We start from the raw sequence: 18,445 nt of genomic DNA, 5'->3' as shown, positions 1-18,445 counted from the left end.
TCCCTACAGCAACAAATCGAGTCACAAGTTCCGGCAAGCACATCTGTTTCTGTATCCGCTCCTACAGCTACTTCTATGGCTGTGTCCACACCTGTAGTTGCTGTGTCACGTTCGACGAATCCTTTTACACCCGACGCCCCAGATGGGGCCGCGGGAGGAGCTACCAATGTCTTTTCTACGCCACCCAGAATAAATAAACTTACTTTTCAAGAGTCAGCGCATTCACGTACACCCAAACTCCTTAGTACCCGTACGCTTAAGGAACTTCTTATAGACTGTAGATATGACCCGGTGCCTGGAAAGGAGGACGAAATGACCCTAGCATCATTGCGTATCAGACGAGCCGCAGTGTATTTAGCAAAGTTACCAGGAATGACTGCGCATCTAGATAATATATATCATTTTGTCCAAACAGGGCGAGATCCAGAATGTATTTACAGAGCTATGGAATACCAGAAAGTAGAGATACAGGGGGAACTGTTACGTTTCCTCATAAACTGTGTGATCAGAAATCAAGACCGACCGGGGGTAGACCCGGAAGCCATGAAAATTCTTACAAGATGGAGCCAGAATATATCGGAAGGGAGACATGATAAACAAAACTGTATAATAGCCATGTGCCGAAAGATCCGTAAAGAAATAGAACGCCTACACGAAGAGCGATTAGAGGTAGACGAGTTCGAACAAAACGAGGAAGAAGGGTCAGGACTGCCCACAGGACAGTCGGACACCATAGCCTATGTAGGTAGAGGAAGATCTTGTAATAGGAGTAAGACTAGATATCACACTGACTCAATACATCCGATATGTCCAGATAATAACAGAAATTTTCAAATACCTATAATTAACATAAGGTCTAACGAGCATTCGTTCCAAACCGCCGACAAACTACTACAAGAACGAAGGGGTTATCATTTCCTCGATTCTATGGATGAACAAGATTTAGCCAGGGCAGCTGTCCATTGGGTGGACAGTCCCGGAAAATATAGTGATGATACAGTAGTACGCACATTTTTGAATCTTACCCCAGATGAACAAAGGTTAGCTGGGATTTATATGATTCAACAACTCATTATACTATATCGGAGTCAGCATTCGGACCCTGGTCCCTTGCCTGACATACTGACTGAATTACTTATGAATAAATGGAGAGGTCCAGGTACTGAATTAATTAAAGAAATTCTAGAATCAAGAAAGCAGTATATTCTTTTTGTATGTTCAGAACATGTTCCATTGTCTGTCAAGGAAAGGACTACGTATCACATAGATAGACAGAATCCCTTACGAGAAGTGCACCCAATAAAGGGTGAGGACAACGAGTTTAAACGCGTATTTGTATATACGCCTATATCGAAAATAGAATTGTTAGAAATGAAGAAAGTAGTACCCAGTCATGACAAGGACCCAGCGGGGTTTCACCGAGAAATTAAAGACATGTTACTCATGGGAGAATATACCTACCCCGACATTATGACAATATTAAAGGTGTTGATGCCTGCTGGCATTTATGAGAAAATCAAGGAAAAAGAGTGGGAGGTAGGTGATCAAAAGATAGAATGGTCAGCATTAGAAGCAGAAGAAAGGGCCCGAGGTCCAGGTTCGGGGCTTGGGGACAAAACTAAGGCATTACCAGGACTACTAGTACAGGTACTGCCACGGTTATTAACTACGAAAAAGGAAGATTGGGGTACAATTTCAGCCTGTAAACAGAAGCAAGACGAAGACACTAGTGATTACTATGCCCGTTTTGAAAAATGTTTTGGTATAAATAGTGGCATAAAAGCAAGTAGCGAATCATACCCACATCTGTTTGTAACAAAATTAGTAGAAAATGCTCTGCCCCCAGTAAAGAATAGAGTATTAAAATTCGAGAGTACCTGGCAAGGTAACACTCCAACACAAATGTTACAAATGTTACAGTACCACCACAATAGAATTAAAGAGGAACAAGAACATGAACACAGACGCATGAAAGACACAAAAATGAAAATGCTAGTTTCCCAGACAGTTCCAGCTGAAGGACATAAAAAGGGTATGACACATTCCGATTCAGCAGGACCTGTAAAGGGGACATGCAATTATTGTAAAAAGCCAGGCCATTACGTACACGATTGTCCAGTTTTAAAACATAATATCGCCATAGGTAAAACACAAGAAAGATCACGGCCACTAAGACAAGATCAGAATGAACAAGGAGCTATGCAGCATGCCCAGGCCATGCCAGCCTCACAACAGCCAATACAGTTTGTGCCAGCTGCACCACCGTTGCCTGCTGCTGCCACACAGACAACAACTCGACAAATGTATCAGACCGCACAGTATGAATATCCCGAGTATCAGCGTTACGCATGAACAAGCCTAGAGAGGGAAGTTGACTTACCCCTTATCGAGATTCCTGTAGATCAAGAAGGACCTTATGTACATAGTAAATTATTAGGTCAAGATAGAAAATTTTTACTCGATACAGGGGCAAGTCGAACAACTATAAAACGTAGTGAAGTTCCAGGGGCACCCCTCTCAGGCTCACAGAATATTTCCCTTGGTTTTTCAGGAAAACCTATTGTTAATGAAGTGTCACAGCCTTTGCCACTTACGATAGGACCTCTGACCCGAACTACAGATTTACTGCTTACTAAATCATGTCCAGAAAACTTGTTAGGAATAAAAACGTTGAAAGCTCTAGGAGCTATAATATGTTGTTCTCCGGAAGGAGTAAGATTGTTTTTACGTGATTTTAAAGGTCACTATGTATCTAGAGACATGGATCCCCGACTGCAGACTTTACCTACACGTCTATGGGCACAAGGCCCTACTGATGTTGGTTGCATGAATATTACACCATATCGAGTCACATTAAAGGCAGGAGTGGTGCTACCACGAATGCGACAATACAAGTTACCACCAGATGCTGTAGTGGCTTTACTACAAATCATTGACGAGCTCATTGCCCAAGGAGTAGTTGTGGAAACAGACTCCAATATATGTAATTCACCGATAATACCGATTCTTAAACGAACAGATCCTACAGCGCCGCCAGTATATCGATTGGTTATTGATCTGCGCGAATTAAACAAATGCATTGTGCCACAATTTCCTGTGGTCCCAGATATCTCGTCATTACTGACAGCCATTGATTCCGAAGCGACATTCTTTACTGTAATTGATCTCAAAAACGCCTTTTTCAGCGTCCCAATAGATCAGGAAAGCCAATATTTGTTCGGATTTAGTTTAAATGGGCGCAGCTTTAAATTCACACGCGCACCTCAAGGATTTACAGAAAGCCCCAGCATCTATAGCCAAGCACTGAAACGAGAACTTGACAGTATCCACATGCCAGTCAACACTGCTTTGCTTCAATATGTCGATGATCTACTGATTACCGCAAGAAGCGAACCTGAATGTGAGAAAGCATCACTGACAGTTTTACAATTTCTGGCCGAAAAAGGGCACAAGGTGTCCCCTTCTAAGCTGCAATTCTGTGTCCAGCAAGTTGTTTATCTTGGACACTCGCTGGACAAGGAGGGAAGGCAGCTTACACCCGACCGTATTCAGTTAATAGCTAACATGCCAATACCCAAGACACAAAAGGAGGTACGGGCTTTCATAGGCCTCACTTCATATTGTAGGCAGTGGATCCCTCAGTATGCATTTCTAGCAAAACCACTCATTCAATTGACAACACAGGAGGCAGCCACATCGACTGTTCTCCCTTGGACTCAGGAACACACACAAGCTTTTGAAAGCCTAAAGAAAGCTTTATGTCAAGCACCCGTTTTAGCAACGCCATGTTACAAAAAACAGTTTACACTCTTTGTTACAGAACGCGAAGGTACTGCCTTGTCAGTACTCACACAGGAACAAGCAGGAGCACACAAACCATGTGCCTATTTCTCTAGTACATTAGATCCCGTAGCTCAGGCTCTGCCTGCGTGCCTGAAATCAGTAGCAGCGACAGCTTTAGCAATCAGACAAAGCGATGCCATAGTGTTAGGACATCCATTGACAGTACAAGTACCCCACGCAGTAGAGGTTCTTGTAAATAGAACGCAAACACAACACTTGACTATAGCGCGACTTACAGGATATGAACTTACATTGTTTCAGCCACATATAGAAATAAGACGCTGTAACACATTGAATCCGGCCACACTTTTTCCAGTAACCGGAACAGACCCACTAGCCCATGACTGTATTGAAGTTATTACTGTAACGACAAAACCCAGACAAGACTTGACCGATGTTCCATTGTCAGATCCAGACTTGACATTTTATGTCGATGGTTCATGCATGAGAACAAGTACAGGAGAGTTAGTAGCCGCTTATGCAGTCACAACAGATACTGAAGTCATTGAAACTAATCGTATAAATACTTTGTCAGCTCAAGCCGCAGAGCTCATCGCTCTGACGCAAGCCTGTATTCAAGCCACGAATAAAAAAGTCAACATATACACTGATTCACGTTATGCATTCGGAGTTGTACATGACTTCGGCGTGCTGTGGCGAGAGAGAGGTTATTTAACTTCCCACGGTGCCCACATTCAGCACGGACCCCTCATTCACGCATTATTAGATGCAATACATCTACCCACTGAAATATCAATTATGAAATGTAAGGCCCATACGAAGGTTACTGATATCGTTTCCCAAGGCAATGATCTAGCCGACAGAACAGCTAAACTGACTGCTCAAACTCAGACCCCCGACATGACAAAGACAATAGTCCCGACACCGACACATTGTATGACCGTTAAAGATCCTACTCTTGACGTAATTGACATACAGACACATGCTACACCAGACGAAATAAAGAAATGGACCGAGTTAGGAGGGATCCAAACGGACCAAGGATGGATGATGAAGGTAAGGTCTGTATGGTTCCTTCCTGATTCAATGGTCCAAGTCGTAATTAACACTATACATAGTCCGGCACATCTAGGAGAAAAAGCTATGCTAGACAGCATTCAACACATTTGGTTCAATAAACATTTACGAGCAGCAGCAAAACAAAAGGTCCGTACCTGTATGATCTGTTGCCAGTTCAACCCAGGAAAAAGTGTTCCCGTAGAACAGGGTGGATTTCATCCTCCTGATCACCCTTTTGAAGTCCTACAGATGGATTATATCCAGATGGAACGATGTCGAGGATTCAAATATGTTCTCGTAGTTGTCTGCGCTCTGTCCCGTTGGACAGAGGCGTACCCGGTTTCAGATTACACTGCCCCGACTACTGCCAAACAGTTGGTTCGAGAATTCTTCCCACGATACGGTTTACCACGTGTTGTCTACTCAGATAACGGCCAGCCGTTCTCATCCGAATTAATGAAACACGTTTCACTTCTGTTAGGATATCAGTGGAAATTCCACTGTGTCCGACATCCCGAGGCGGCAGGTCTTGTAGAAAGACATAATCAGACACTGAAAATCAGACTGTCCAAAATATGCAGAGAGAAAGGGGTCGACTGGATAGTAGCATTACCAGTTGCACTTTTTTACATGAGAATGGTAGCACACTCTAGAACAGGGCTATCCCCGTATGAGGTGATCTTCGGTAGACCACCGAATATGTGGGGGACGCCTATACCACGCAAAATAACTGATATTGACTGTAATATGCTGACCGATTACTTGGCTTCCTTGATGTCTGCACTACAATCTTCTCGTTCACAGGTAGCTGCAGCCTTTCCCGACAACACTGAGGTGAAACCCCATGACGTGGTTCCGGGGGATCTTGTCTTTGTGAGAAATTTCGACCGAAAGACTCAACTGGAGCCCAGGTGGAAAGCACCCAAGTTGGTCCTGTTGACCACAAGAACAGCCGTGAAGATCGAGGGCCGCAAGGGCTGGATTCATTCAAGCCACATCAAGAAATTTCATGGACTATCTTCGGATATAGACATTGTGCCCTGCACTCCCTCACAGACTGATACAAAGCTTCCTTTTGTTGAACCGAGCAAATCTGAAAATTACAAACTAAAGCTTAGGCCCACCAAGTCGAGCAATTTGATTGTTTAAGTCCTCTCCAAGGTGAAGCGGTTGAATTGTCTCTGACATGTATCCCTTGGACCTGAGTAGAGAAAATACCCGAAAAATGTTGAAACGACAGGCGTATTGTAAATCACTGCGTAGCCACTGCATAGTGACATTATTAATTTTGTTTTTATTGAGTCTTTTAATAATTATTACAAGTATGTTGTTGCACATATATTACCCTATTTCTAGACATGTTTATAATGTTGCTGCTGAACATTCTTTTAGTGACTTACCTCCGCATGAATTGTCTTATAGACTTGCGCTGCGCGATAACACTTTCATTAGTATGTTACATCATTCCCATCAGACTAGTAACGCCACCAATTGTTGGGTGTGTGGCCGACTCCCTCCCTACCAGAATTATGAAGGAGTCCTGCCTTCTTTTCCACATCCATTTACACATAATGGCTCCTGTGGAGCATGGTTTAGTTTAATTAATTCCATAGACTCAGACACAGCAGTTTACCAAGACCATTGGATATGGGGAAACCTGAACCTAGTTTTATTCAAAGTCTGTTACCCTGACAAGGAGGGTCGCCCCAAAAGAACAGGAACTGATCTAGAAAATGAAGTATATGGATTAGGTAATTTTACACCTAATCTCATGATTCTAAATGTCGTATCCGAAGTTGAGCTAGTCTTACCCACCATGTCAGTATTCCCAGCAAAAGGTGAATTATGTGTAAGAAAGGTTGGTTCCATACATATGGGCCACAGTCAATGCACTACTACCGTAGAATTCAGTGACCAAGGCAAATCTTCATTCAGAGCTTCTCGCCACTCCTACTTCCTATGTGGTCAGACTGCATATATGCGTCTACCCCTAGATTGGGATGGTACCTGCTACATTGCATTCCTTCTGCCACCTGTTTTCCTAGCTCCTCCTGATTATTACAGAAATATTCATTTAGTACACAACAGAAAACGGAGAGATCTCCCCATTGTCGATTACACTGAGACGGCATGGGACAAGTATGTAGATTTTAATAAAGGCGTCTTTCCCTATATAGGTACTGTTACTAATAGTAAGCTGATACGTAGATTAACTAGAACCCTTGAAGCAGTAGTGAATGAGACTATTTCCGCCTTAGGCAATTTAACGGAAGAGCAGTCTGCTATGCGGATTGTTGTGCTTCAAAATCGTCTTGTCCTTGACGTCATCCTGGCTGATAGGGGCGGAGCTTGTAGGGTCATCGGATCAAGCTGTTGCGTATTCATACCAGAAAATTCGCCATCTGTATATAAAGCCATCACTCGCCTTCATAAGATTGTAAGCCAGATACACCAGAACCCAGGCACTTGGACTTGGTCCAGTTGGTTTTGGAATGCGGTATCAGCCTGGGGATGGAGAGTTCTATCCTTCCTAGGTATTGGCCTTCTCATACTATTCAGTTGCTGTCTATGTCTACAATGTGGACCAGCGATTTGTGGTCTGTGTGCCACATCGTGTATCCCACATCAAGATTTTCATTCGAGATCCCGGAAGAAGAAAGAAGAACAAATGATGCTATATGAACAGATCAATGGATTGATGAAGATTGATATCTCTTGAAGGGCAAGTAGGGGACAAGGAGGGAATGTGGAAATGTGGATTTTCCTGGTCAGTTATGTCCCCTATCTTGGACCCCAACGGTTCTATGTGCATGTCGCAAGTACGTGTATGGTCCCTCCAGTTCCAGTATTGATGACGCAAACACATGCGTGTCCACCGTCAACATGTCCTCTGCCAGATCCGCCATGAATAGGCCGGATATTCCATTCTTAAATATGAAAGGCCACCGGCTTTATATGGTTCACTTATGCCACTTTTCAGTCCAGGCAAGTAGGCCCTGATTCTGCCATAGAAACTCCTCTTGCCTTCTGCCTCTGAAAGCTCCAGTCTGAGCCTGCATCTGTGACCATGAACTTTGTCTCATTCTCTGCGCGGCTCGCGAAGCCTGACATCAGCTTACTCTCTGCCAAGAACTGTATTTCACCTTCGAATTATCTGCTTCCCCCTCAGCCGATGCATTCCTGCCTAGTAGTTTAAGTAAACATTCTTCCAGTTACCAAGCAAAAGGCCCACCTTCTCTGTCCTCATGCAAGTAATTCATAGCCTTGTTACCATGGAATATTCCTACCCCCTCGCATTCAGTGTAGACACTTAGACGCTTGTACACGCACAGTCAGTATAGAATAGATTCTGTCCGAGAGTCCTCCTTTTTGGATAACATAGTTCTTTAAACATAGGATGTTAGATATGATTTGGGATTAGGTTGACTTGACCTCCCAGACTTCTCGTCTCCACATATAGAGCTAAATGTCAAGTCCCCGTCACCCCCTAGTTACACGTCAAATTACACGTCATACTGCTGCGCGCGCATCCATGCCAAGTATTATCTTATAGATCCACCTATACATGACATCACAACCAATCATGTTCCTTTTTACTCATTATTACACCCATTTTCGGTTACGCAAACCAAACGTCAATGTCCTTATCAATTGTTACGCCTACTGTATTCACTTCATTATAATGTATGTATTATAAAAGTTACTGCTTGTCAATAAAGTATGTACTTCACTTCCTGAACCCCCGTGGTGATGGAACTTGAGGCATCCGATTATAATCGCTTATTGGAATAAAGCCCATTCCGAAACTCTGATATCACGGATTCTGCCTCTCATTTTACTGAGCTATTTTATAATGTTTCTGTACCAAATTCAGTCCCGGTAAAGGAGAAATATTTACCACACAACAGGCGTATCCGGTATCCGCCACGTGGTGGTCAGAGTAACTATCAGCAACCTCAACAGTTTCAGAGAAACTCGCAAAGGTTCGGGTTTTCTCAACCACGTGTTCCTGTAGGTCCCAATCAGTGTTCATATTGTAAAGAAGAGGGTCATTTCAAGTATAGTTGTCCTATTTTGTTACAGCATACGAATGGTGTTTCTGGCGCAAGAGGTCGAGGTGTTCAACAAACTCCTAGAGGTAGAGGACGTGGAAGTGTACCCCAGAACTCGCGTTCCCTTCTGCCTCAGAATTCAATGAATAGTTTTGACCAGCAAAATAACGCGTCTGGTAGGACGGCTCAGTACTATGCTGACGACTATTATGCAGAAGATCAGAATATGGAAGGTAATGATTGCTAGGACAGCCATAGACAAAGAGAGGGAGTTGTTTCAGTTCCAGTAGATCAGAGTGGACCATATGTTAAGGTGATTACATCAGGTGTGTCAGAGCCTTTTCTGTTGGATACTGGTGCTACAAAGAGTTCTATTATGCACTCAAAACTCCCTGGCGCACCTTTGTCTGGCGAGATGAATGTTTCAGTAGGTTTTTCTGGCGCCCTGGTTAGGAATCCGATTTCTAGTCCTATGTCCCTTTCTGTTGGACCTTGTGAATTGGAAGCACCCCTTATTCTGACGACAGGTTGTGGTGAAAACTTGTTAGGATTGGATTTGTTGAAAGATTGTATGCGACATTATATTGTTCTCCTTCGGGAGTACAACTTACACTGGGTAGGAAAGTGATCTCTCCAATGTATTTGTCAAAGGATAAACTTCCGGCAGAATTGTCGTTTCTTCCTGATATTCTTTGGGCTACTGGTCCTAATGATGTGGGTCTTTTGGAAATACCGCCATATGTTGTGACATTGAAAGCCAACGATAAATTGCCACACATTCCCCAATACAAGATCTCTAGTGAAGGTGAAAAGGCGTTGCTAGCGATCATTTATGATTTGATTGAAAAAGATGTAATTGAAGAGACAAGAGGCAACGTTTGTAATAGTCCTGTTCTGCCTGTTTTGAAACGTACTGACCCTTCTCAGCCACCTGTTTACAGGTTCGTGATTGATCTTAGAGAGGTCAATAAAATAGTTGTGCCACAGTTTCCAGTTGTTCCTGATATCACTGCCCTATTGACTATGATTCCAGCTTCCGCCACCTGGTTCTCGGTGATTGACTTGAAGAATGCTTTCTTCAGCATCCCGATTGCCGAGGAGAGCAGGGATATTTTTGGCTTCAGTCTAGGAGGCCAAAGCTTTCGCTTCAAACGCGCTCCTCAAGGCTACTGTGAAAGTCCATCAATATATAGTCAGGCTTTAAAGACACAGCTTGATGCAATTGTTTTACCTGATGGCGCTACCCTTATTCAGTACGTCGATGATTTGCTAATCGCTGCAGATACTGAGGAAATTTGTAAAGAAGCCACGTTGTCGTTGTTGCGTCATTTGTCTGATTTACATCACAAAGTGTCTCTTGCAAAACTGCAATATTGTCGACAAGAAGTGACCTACTTAGGTCATCTCTTATCGAAAGAGGGAAGGAAACTGACCCCAGAAAGAATTCAGGCAATTGCAAAATTGAGTGTGCCAAGGACACAGAGAGAAGTACGTGCTTTCTTGGGCATTACATCATACTGTAGACAGTGGATACCGAATTTTTCTTTGCTGGCCAAACCTTTGGTAGCATTGACCTGTAAAGATACACCGAATCCCGTTCCGTGGTCTGAGGATTGTCAGAAAAGTTTTTCCGAATTGCGTAATGCATTGTGTTCGGCTCCTGTGTTGGGTACCCCCGACTACAGTAAGCCCTTTACACTGTATGTCCATGAGAAAGAGGGTTGTGCATTGTCAGTGCTGACACAGTCTTTTGGAGACAAGCAGCGTCCATGCGCGTATTTTTCGTCGACTTTGGATCCGGTAGCTAAAGCATTGCCGAGTTGCTTGAGAGCCACAGCGGCAGCAGCTGTTTCTATTCGACAGTCTGCTGGGTTAGTGATGAATAATATGTTGATTGTGATGGTTCCACATGCAGTGGACACGTTGTTAAACAGGACCAAGACACAGCACTTAACTAGTGCTCGATTGTCAGGTTACGAGTTGACACTGTTAGCGAGTCATGTGCACATAAAGAGGTGCAATACGTTGAATCCAGCCACGTTATTGCCGATTTCAGTAGAGACAGATGATGTTGAACAGCATGATTGTTTTCTCAGGACAGAAGAAGAAACGAAAGGGAGAGTAGATCTTAAAGATACTCCTCTTGTAAAGTGTGATGGTACCTTATGGGTGGATGGTTCATGCTTCAAGCTTCCGAATGGTGATACGACTGCAGCATATGCTGTCACGACTTTGCATACGATTGTTGAAGCTGCACGTATACCACATAATTCAGCTCAAGCAGCAGAGTTAATTGCACTTACGAGAGCGTGTGTGTTATCGAAAGGAATGAAAGTGACCATATATACCGACAGCCAGTATGCGTTTGGTGTGGCTCATAGTTTTGGACGATTGTGGAAAGAACGTGGGTTCCTGACTTCGCATGGAGTTAAGATTCAGCATGGTCAGTTGGTGAATGAGCTTCTTGAGTCACTGACCTTGCCACTTCAAGTCGCGATTGTGAAATGCAGTGCACACAAGAAGGTTACTGATGATGTTGGTCGTGGTAATGCATTTGCTGACGAAATCGCAAAAGAAACAGCAAAAGATGTGATGAATCGAATGTATGTTGCAGGCCCTGCAAGATGGGTTGGTGACGTTGGAATGTGTGAAGATACGATAGAGAGTGTGAAGTCTCTTCAAGCTGAAGCTTCAGAGAAAGAGTTGAGTGTGTGGAGAGAAAGTACGGGTAAATTGGATTAGAATGGTTGTTGGGTTGACTTGTCAGAACATCAGCGATGGTTGTTACCCGATGCGTATGTGCTTGCAGTGGTGACAATGGCTAATGGAATGGCCCATATCAGTGTGAAAGGGATTTGTAAGTTGTTGGCTCCAGTATGGCAAAATGCTGGGATTCCTAAATGTGCAGAGAATGTGGTCAAGAATTGCATGGTGTGTCTGAAATACAATCCTGGTAGGGGAACCCCAACTCCAGCTGGTCATTTTGCGCCTCCAACGTATCCGTTCGAGGTTTTGCAGCTAGATTTCATCCACATGGAAAGGTGCAACAATTTGAAATATGTACTCGTTGTTGTTTGTGCCTTTTCAAGATGGGTAGAAGCATATCCCTTAAAAGACAACACTGCCTTATCCACAGCTAAAGCCCTTGCCAAAGAATTCTTCCCTAGGTTTGGAATGCCGAGAATGGTCTGGAGTGATAATGGGAGTGAATTTGTGGGTCGTGTAATGAAAAAAGTATGTGAGGGGCTAGGTATCCAGCAAAAATTTCATGCTGCAAATCACCCCCAATCAGCTGGATTAGTAGAATGCTATAATGGCACGTTAAAACTTAAGTTGGCAAAAATACAAGAGAGCACTGGTCTTAAATGGCCTGACGCTCTGCCTTTAGCACTCCTATCAACAAGAATGACTGTGCATTCGCGAGTGGGACTTAGTCCCTATGAAATTGTGTTCGGTCGCCCGGCCAACATATGGGGAGTGCCAAGGCCGACAAAATTCAGTGAGATCGAACACCCTGTACTGCTTGATTATCTGTATGAATTGACGGCTAAATTGCGTGTTTTACACCAACAGGTTCACGATACTCTGCCTCAGGTCTCTAACGCTCCAGGACATCTTATCGATCCTGGATCATAGGTGCTGGTCAAAAACTTCCAGAGGACGAAGAATGACCAGCCCCGTTGGACCGGCCCCCACCTCGTCCTTCTCTCAACAAGATCAGCTGTTCGAGTGGAAGGGAAAAAGAACTGGATCCACGGAGTACACAGCAAGAGGGTCCCTTTGCCTCTACCGTACGACCGGTAGGTCCAGGAGGGGATCACTGACTCTGAGACTGAGACCGTGCCTCGTTTTCTGCCTTTTAGCGATGCACGTGTAAAAGGAACACTTTCTGAACAAGAAAGTGACAATATTTTGTAAGAAGCTGTGCCACCGTCAATTCGATTGAACACTACAGAGCCTAAACTTTTGTTCCAGAACCAGACAGTACCTGGAAAAAGCCGTTACAATCTGAGGCTGAGAACTATGGACAAATAAAAATTCTCTTTCGTTGCTATTTTTGAAAGTGCAGCTCTCTCATCTGAGAAACTTTCTTATTTTTGTTTTTCGAACCGCCATCTGGGTTCAGCTGTAGGGTCGTGGTTGCCCAAGTCTTTGGAATGCAGCTGAAGACGTTAGGTCGACAGTTCTGGTCAGTCTAAGGGAGTTGCCCTGGACTGACAGAAGCATTCCTTAGCATAGAACACTCTACCACCACGAGCAGCAATTAGAGAGGATGGAGTTTTTCGAGAATGAGAGACCTGCCAAACAGATGGACTTTAAAGCCAGAATGTGTATAATGATGACAAAGAAACGATTTTTGATATTATGTATTTTCATGTTGCTTAGTGTAACGACGTTTTTAATAGGATATGTTCTATTCTCTTTTCAAGTGACATTTGCACCCACTACACAGCCCATACCTCCTTCTACTGTTTCCTCGCATTCTTTTCACCCTCTGCCTGAGCACAAGTCTGCTAGAAGATTAGAATTTGTCAATAATTCATTCATTCAGCTTCTACACCGACACCAATTAGTAGTTAACACAACTAACTGTTGGGTGTGTTGTCTTATGCCGCATACTACTGATAAAGGTATCCCTTATCTGGTCCTGCCTTTCAGCCATAATGGTTCTGTGTGGGCATATAGAACGAAATTCATATACGCTCATGAAGCCAACCCCCTACGTTCTGTGAAAGATAATCCTAAGAATAGTGCTCTAGTTCAAGGTATAGTAGATATGATTAGGGAAGATATTCCCTATGAGACTATCCCGAGAGATGAGACACTAGCATATATTGGATGGAACATAACAGGATATGGAGTTACTCTGAGTGAGAACCAGCGAGCAAAGAGATCCTCCCCGATTTGGATTGTACCCCATCAGGGTCACCTATGTCTGCAAGGTAATGGCAAGAATCCCAGAGCTCAGTTAGGGAAAAGTATCTGCACTGAAACATATGTTTTTGCGTCTCAGACTTCCCCTTCGTTCTTAGCAGCTAAGGATACCTATTTCATCTGCCATAATAGAGCCTATACATGGTGGCCCCCTGACTTCTCAGGCACATGTTTTGTTTCGTTCCTGTTGCCTCCCACCTACACGGCCGCGGCAGATTACCATAAGACAAGGATAGTTAGAGGTGTCATCAGTAAAGAAGACACTACAGGACAGGAACTTGGAGATTTCGTAAAGGGTTTTCTGCCGTTTTGGGGGCCTATGGTTAACAGCAGGAACATAAAGCAATTGACGAGGGTGGTTGAATCCACGGTAGATGAAACCGCCGGTGCCCTTAGTAATTTGACAGCTGAGCTCCAGTCGGATCGCCTTATGACTCTTCAGAACAGGGTCGCATTAGACGTCATACTTGCAGACTGAGGTGGGGTGTGTAAAGTGATCCAATCAAGTTGCTGTGTTTTCATTCCAGAAAACGCTCCGACAGTTTACCAGGCCTTTTCCAAACTGCATAAGATCTCCGAATCTATTCACGTGGATAAAGGAGATTGGTCATTGATGGGGTGGTTCTGGGAACTGATATCCGCCTGGGGATGGAAGATTCTGATAGTCATTGGGATGATCTTAGCCATTCTTTTCCTGTTCTGTCTGTGTGTACAGTGTGCTCCTGCAATATGTGGCCTCTGTGTTACATCATGTGTAAGGAAACCTGTATCAAGGGACGAGCTAAGTAATAGGATGATGCTACAGCAACATCTCAACGACTTCATAAACATAGACCTGGACTCAGACCTGGACTCAGATTAACATGAGTATAGGTTATTGCCTATGTAAGGGCAAAAGGAGGGTCTGTGGTACTTTAAATTCTGGACCCTTGTTATAAACATCGTCGTATCATGACGATTTTGGTATCAGCAGACCGCAAATGATTAGGATACTATGCATAAGCATTTTCGCCATATTCGGGTGAAGAAATCACCCTGAAATCATAGTTTCCGTTCTGAACCCTCGGTTTCCATTGAACGGCAGCCATTTTGTGGTTGCCCTCACATAGGCCAATGACTAGGCCAAAAATCGAGTCTGAAGGACACATACACCTTTGCTGACTCCTCTGTGACCTGGGCAAGCTGACTCCACTTCCTGAAGCCAAACCTGTTCGGCCAGTTCCTTTCCCAGTGGCCGAACGAGATTAGTATCAAGGCACAACATATCGTAAAACCTTTCATCACACACAAACCATGCCTAATCTTACACACACCTGCCCCTGTTTCTTACTTTATGACTTGCTTTACGAGGAGGAGGTGCCCGTTTTTATTGGGGGTCCGTCGATATCTGATGAAAGTACTAAGCCTCGCCGGGTAATTGATTGAGGGCTGGACAAACTGAAATATGGGCTTGTCATCATGACTCTGCTTTTTCTTTGTAGTAAAAATATGTGAATGGTCAACTGTAAAATAAGGAATGTTTGCCTAAAGCATAATATTTTGTATAAAAGAGAAGGCTGGCTTTGTAAGGTTGAGCAGTCTCCTGAGAATATACACCGTGTTGTACTTCTAGGATATCTGTTACTGGTTGCAGCCAATAAATACGATCTTTGACTTCACCAAGAAGACTCTGTGTTTCTGTAGTCTGAAACAGGAAGGACTCGAAGTCTTTGGGTGTGTTCCCTGACACCGCTGGGTTCTGAAAAACCCAGTACTTCAAAAGATACACCTCAGCCCCTTCCATGGTCTGACGAATGTCAGAAGAGTTTCACTGACTTGCGTGCTGCACTATGTTCCGCTCCTGTATTGGGTACTCCCGATTACAGTAAGCCATTTACGCTATATGTTAATGAAAAAGAAGGTTGTGCGTTGTCAGTTTTAACGCAGCGTTTTGGAGAGAAACAGCGACCATGTGCATATTTTTCAGCTACGTTGGATCCGGTAGCTAAAGCATTGCCTAGTTGTCTTAAAGCAACAGCAGCAGCAGCAATTTCTATTCGACAGTCTGCTGGAGTAGTGTTAGACAACACACTTATTGATATGGTACCGCATGCAGTGGATACCTTATTGAACCGAACGAAAACATAACACCTCACGAGTGCTCGTTTGTCTGGATATGAGCTGACACTTTTGGCTAGTCATGTGCACATCAAACGATGTAACACTTTGAATCCAGCTACTTTGTTAGATAAAAGCGATGAAATACAACACGATTGTTTCCTCCGTACTGAGGAAGAGACAAAAGGAAGAATTGACTTGAAAGATACGCCGCTAGAGAATCCGGACGGAATTCTATGGGTGGATGGTTCTTGTTTTAAGCTTCCTAATGGAGATACAGTTTCAGCCTATGCTGTTACTACTTTGCATACAGTTGTGGAAACAGCTCGTATCAGACACAATTCAGCTCAAGCAGCAGAACTGATAGCTTTAACAAGAGCATGTGTGTTGTCGAAAGGAAAAAGAATGAATGTGTATACTGATAGTCAGTATGCCTTTGGTGTGGCGTTTAATTTTGGGCGTCTTTGGAAAGAGAGGGGATTCCTTACTTCACATGGCCCTAAAATACAACATGGTCAGTTGGTGACTGATCTTCTTGAGTCACTTTCTTTACCTGCTCAGATTGCAATTGTGAAGTGTAGTGCACACAAGAAGATTACAGATGATGTTGGTCGAGGAAATGCATTTGCAGATGAAGTAGCGAAAAAGACAGCGAGAGATGCTACAAGTCGAATGTATGTTGTGGGTCCTGCGAACTGGGTTAGAGAGAGAGGAATGTATGAGGATATAGTAGAAAGTGTAAGGTCGATTCAGGAAGAGGCAACAGAGAAAGAATTGAGTAAGTGGAAAGAAAGTACAGGAATGTTAGATGAGATGGGATGTTGGGTGGAATTATCTGAGCACCAACGTTGGCTGTTACCGGACGCCTATGTACTTCCAGTAGCTACTATGGCGCATGGTCCAGCCCACTTAAGTGCAAAAGGTATATGCAAGCTTTTGGCTCCAGTGTGGCAAAATGAAGGAATCCCAAAGTGTGCAGACAATGTAGTAAAACACTGTATTATTTGTTTGATGTACAATCCAGGAAAGGGAACCCCAACTCCAGCGGGTCACTTTGCTCCTCCGACCTATCCATATGAGGTGTTACAAATCGATTACATTCATATGGAGCGATGCAATAACCTCAAATATGTTCTGGTGGTAGTATGCGCCTTCTCTAGGTGAATAGAAGCATACCCTCTAAAAGACAATACAGCCTTATCCACAGCTAAGGTTCTACTGAAAGAATTCTTTCCCAGGTTTGGTCTGCCGCGCATTGTCTGGAGTGACAATGGAAGCGAATTTGTGGGCCAAGTCATGCAGAAAGTTGGTATCAAGCAAAAGTTTCATGCGGCAAACCATCCACAATCAGCGGGTTTAGTGGAATGCTAAAATGCAACCTTGAAGCTAAAGCTAGCAAAAGTGCAGGCTAGTACAGGACTTAATTGGCCCGATGCCTTACCATTGGCTCTTCTATCCACCAGAACTGCTGTACACTCTCGTTTGGGACTTAGCCCTCACGAAGTGGTTTTTGGACGCCCAGCTAACATATGGGGAGTCCCTCGCCCTAAGAAATACTCAGACTTGCCATATCCAATGTTGATTGATTATTTGCATGAACTTACAACTAAATTGCGTGTTCTCCATCAACAGGTTCCGAGTGCTTTGCCGGAGGCCTCCACAGACCCAGGTCATTCCATCCGACCAGGTGACTGGGTCTGTACTAAGAATTTCCAAAGGACGAATAATTTGGAGCCCAGGTGGAGGGAGCCTCGGTTGGTTCATCTCACCACGAAAACAGCAGTAAAGGTTGAAGGAAAGAAAAATTGGATTCACGGCGTGCATTGTAAGAAAGTGCCTTTGCCCCTACCCTTTGATCAATGGATGCGTAGGGGCATTAGCGACTCTGAGTGCGAGAAGGTTCCACGATTTGTACCTTTCAGTGATGCACGCCTGAATGGAACATTGTCTGATAAAGAGGACGACGACATTCTTCAGGGAGCAATAACACCACATCATCGCTTGAACACGACAAATCCGAGAACATTGTTCCTAGACCAAACTGTTCCTGACAAAGAACACTATAACCTAAGACCTAGACTGAAGAACACTTAAGATTTTCTCTCACCTATGTAGTATTCTATCCCAGTTGCAGGGTCACGGTAGTAGTCTTGATTGTGACCTGAGTAGTGGCAATAGGCCTGCAGGACTTGCAGTGTCATAGGACGGCAGATAATCATAATTAAGTGATTAAGGAAGATTGCCGTGAGCATCCATTGGAAAGATGGAAACTACATTAGGAAAAAGAGAGAGAAAGGATAAAATGAAGAAAGAATTCTGTAAATTAATGTACAGTCGTTTTAGTATAACCTTGTGTGTCATTATATTATTGTGCATTCTTTTGGCGTGTATAGGTTGGATTATTTACGCTCTGCAGCAAAAAGTTATCTCTCCTTCTACCTCTTTGTCTTCTTCTACTGTCTCTCCACATTTATTTCGTACCCTTCCTCAGCATGAAC

Source organism: Triturus cristatus, chromosome 8, assembly GCF_964204655.1.
Source record: "Triturus cristatus chromosome 8, aTriCri1.1, whole genome shotgun sequence".
NCBI lineage: Eukaryota > Metazoa > Chordata > Amphibia > Caudata > Salamandridae > Triturus > Triturus cristatus.
This window is presented reverse-complemented; position numbering follows the sequence as displayed.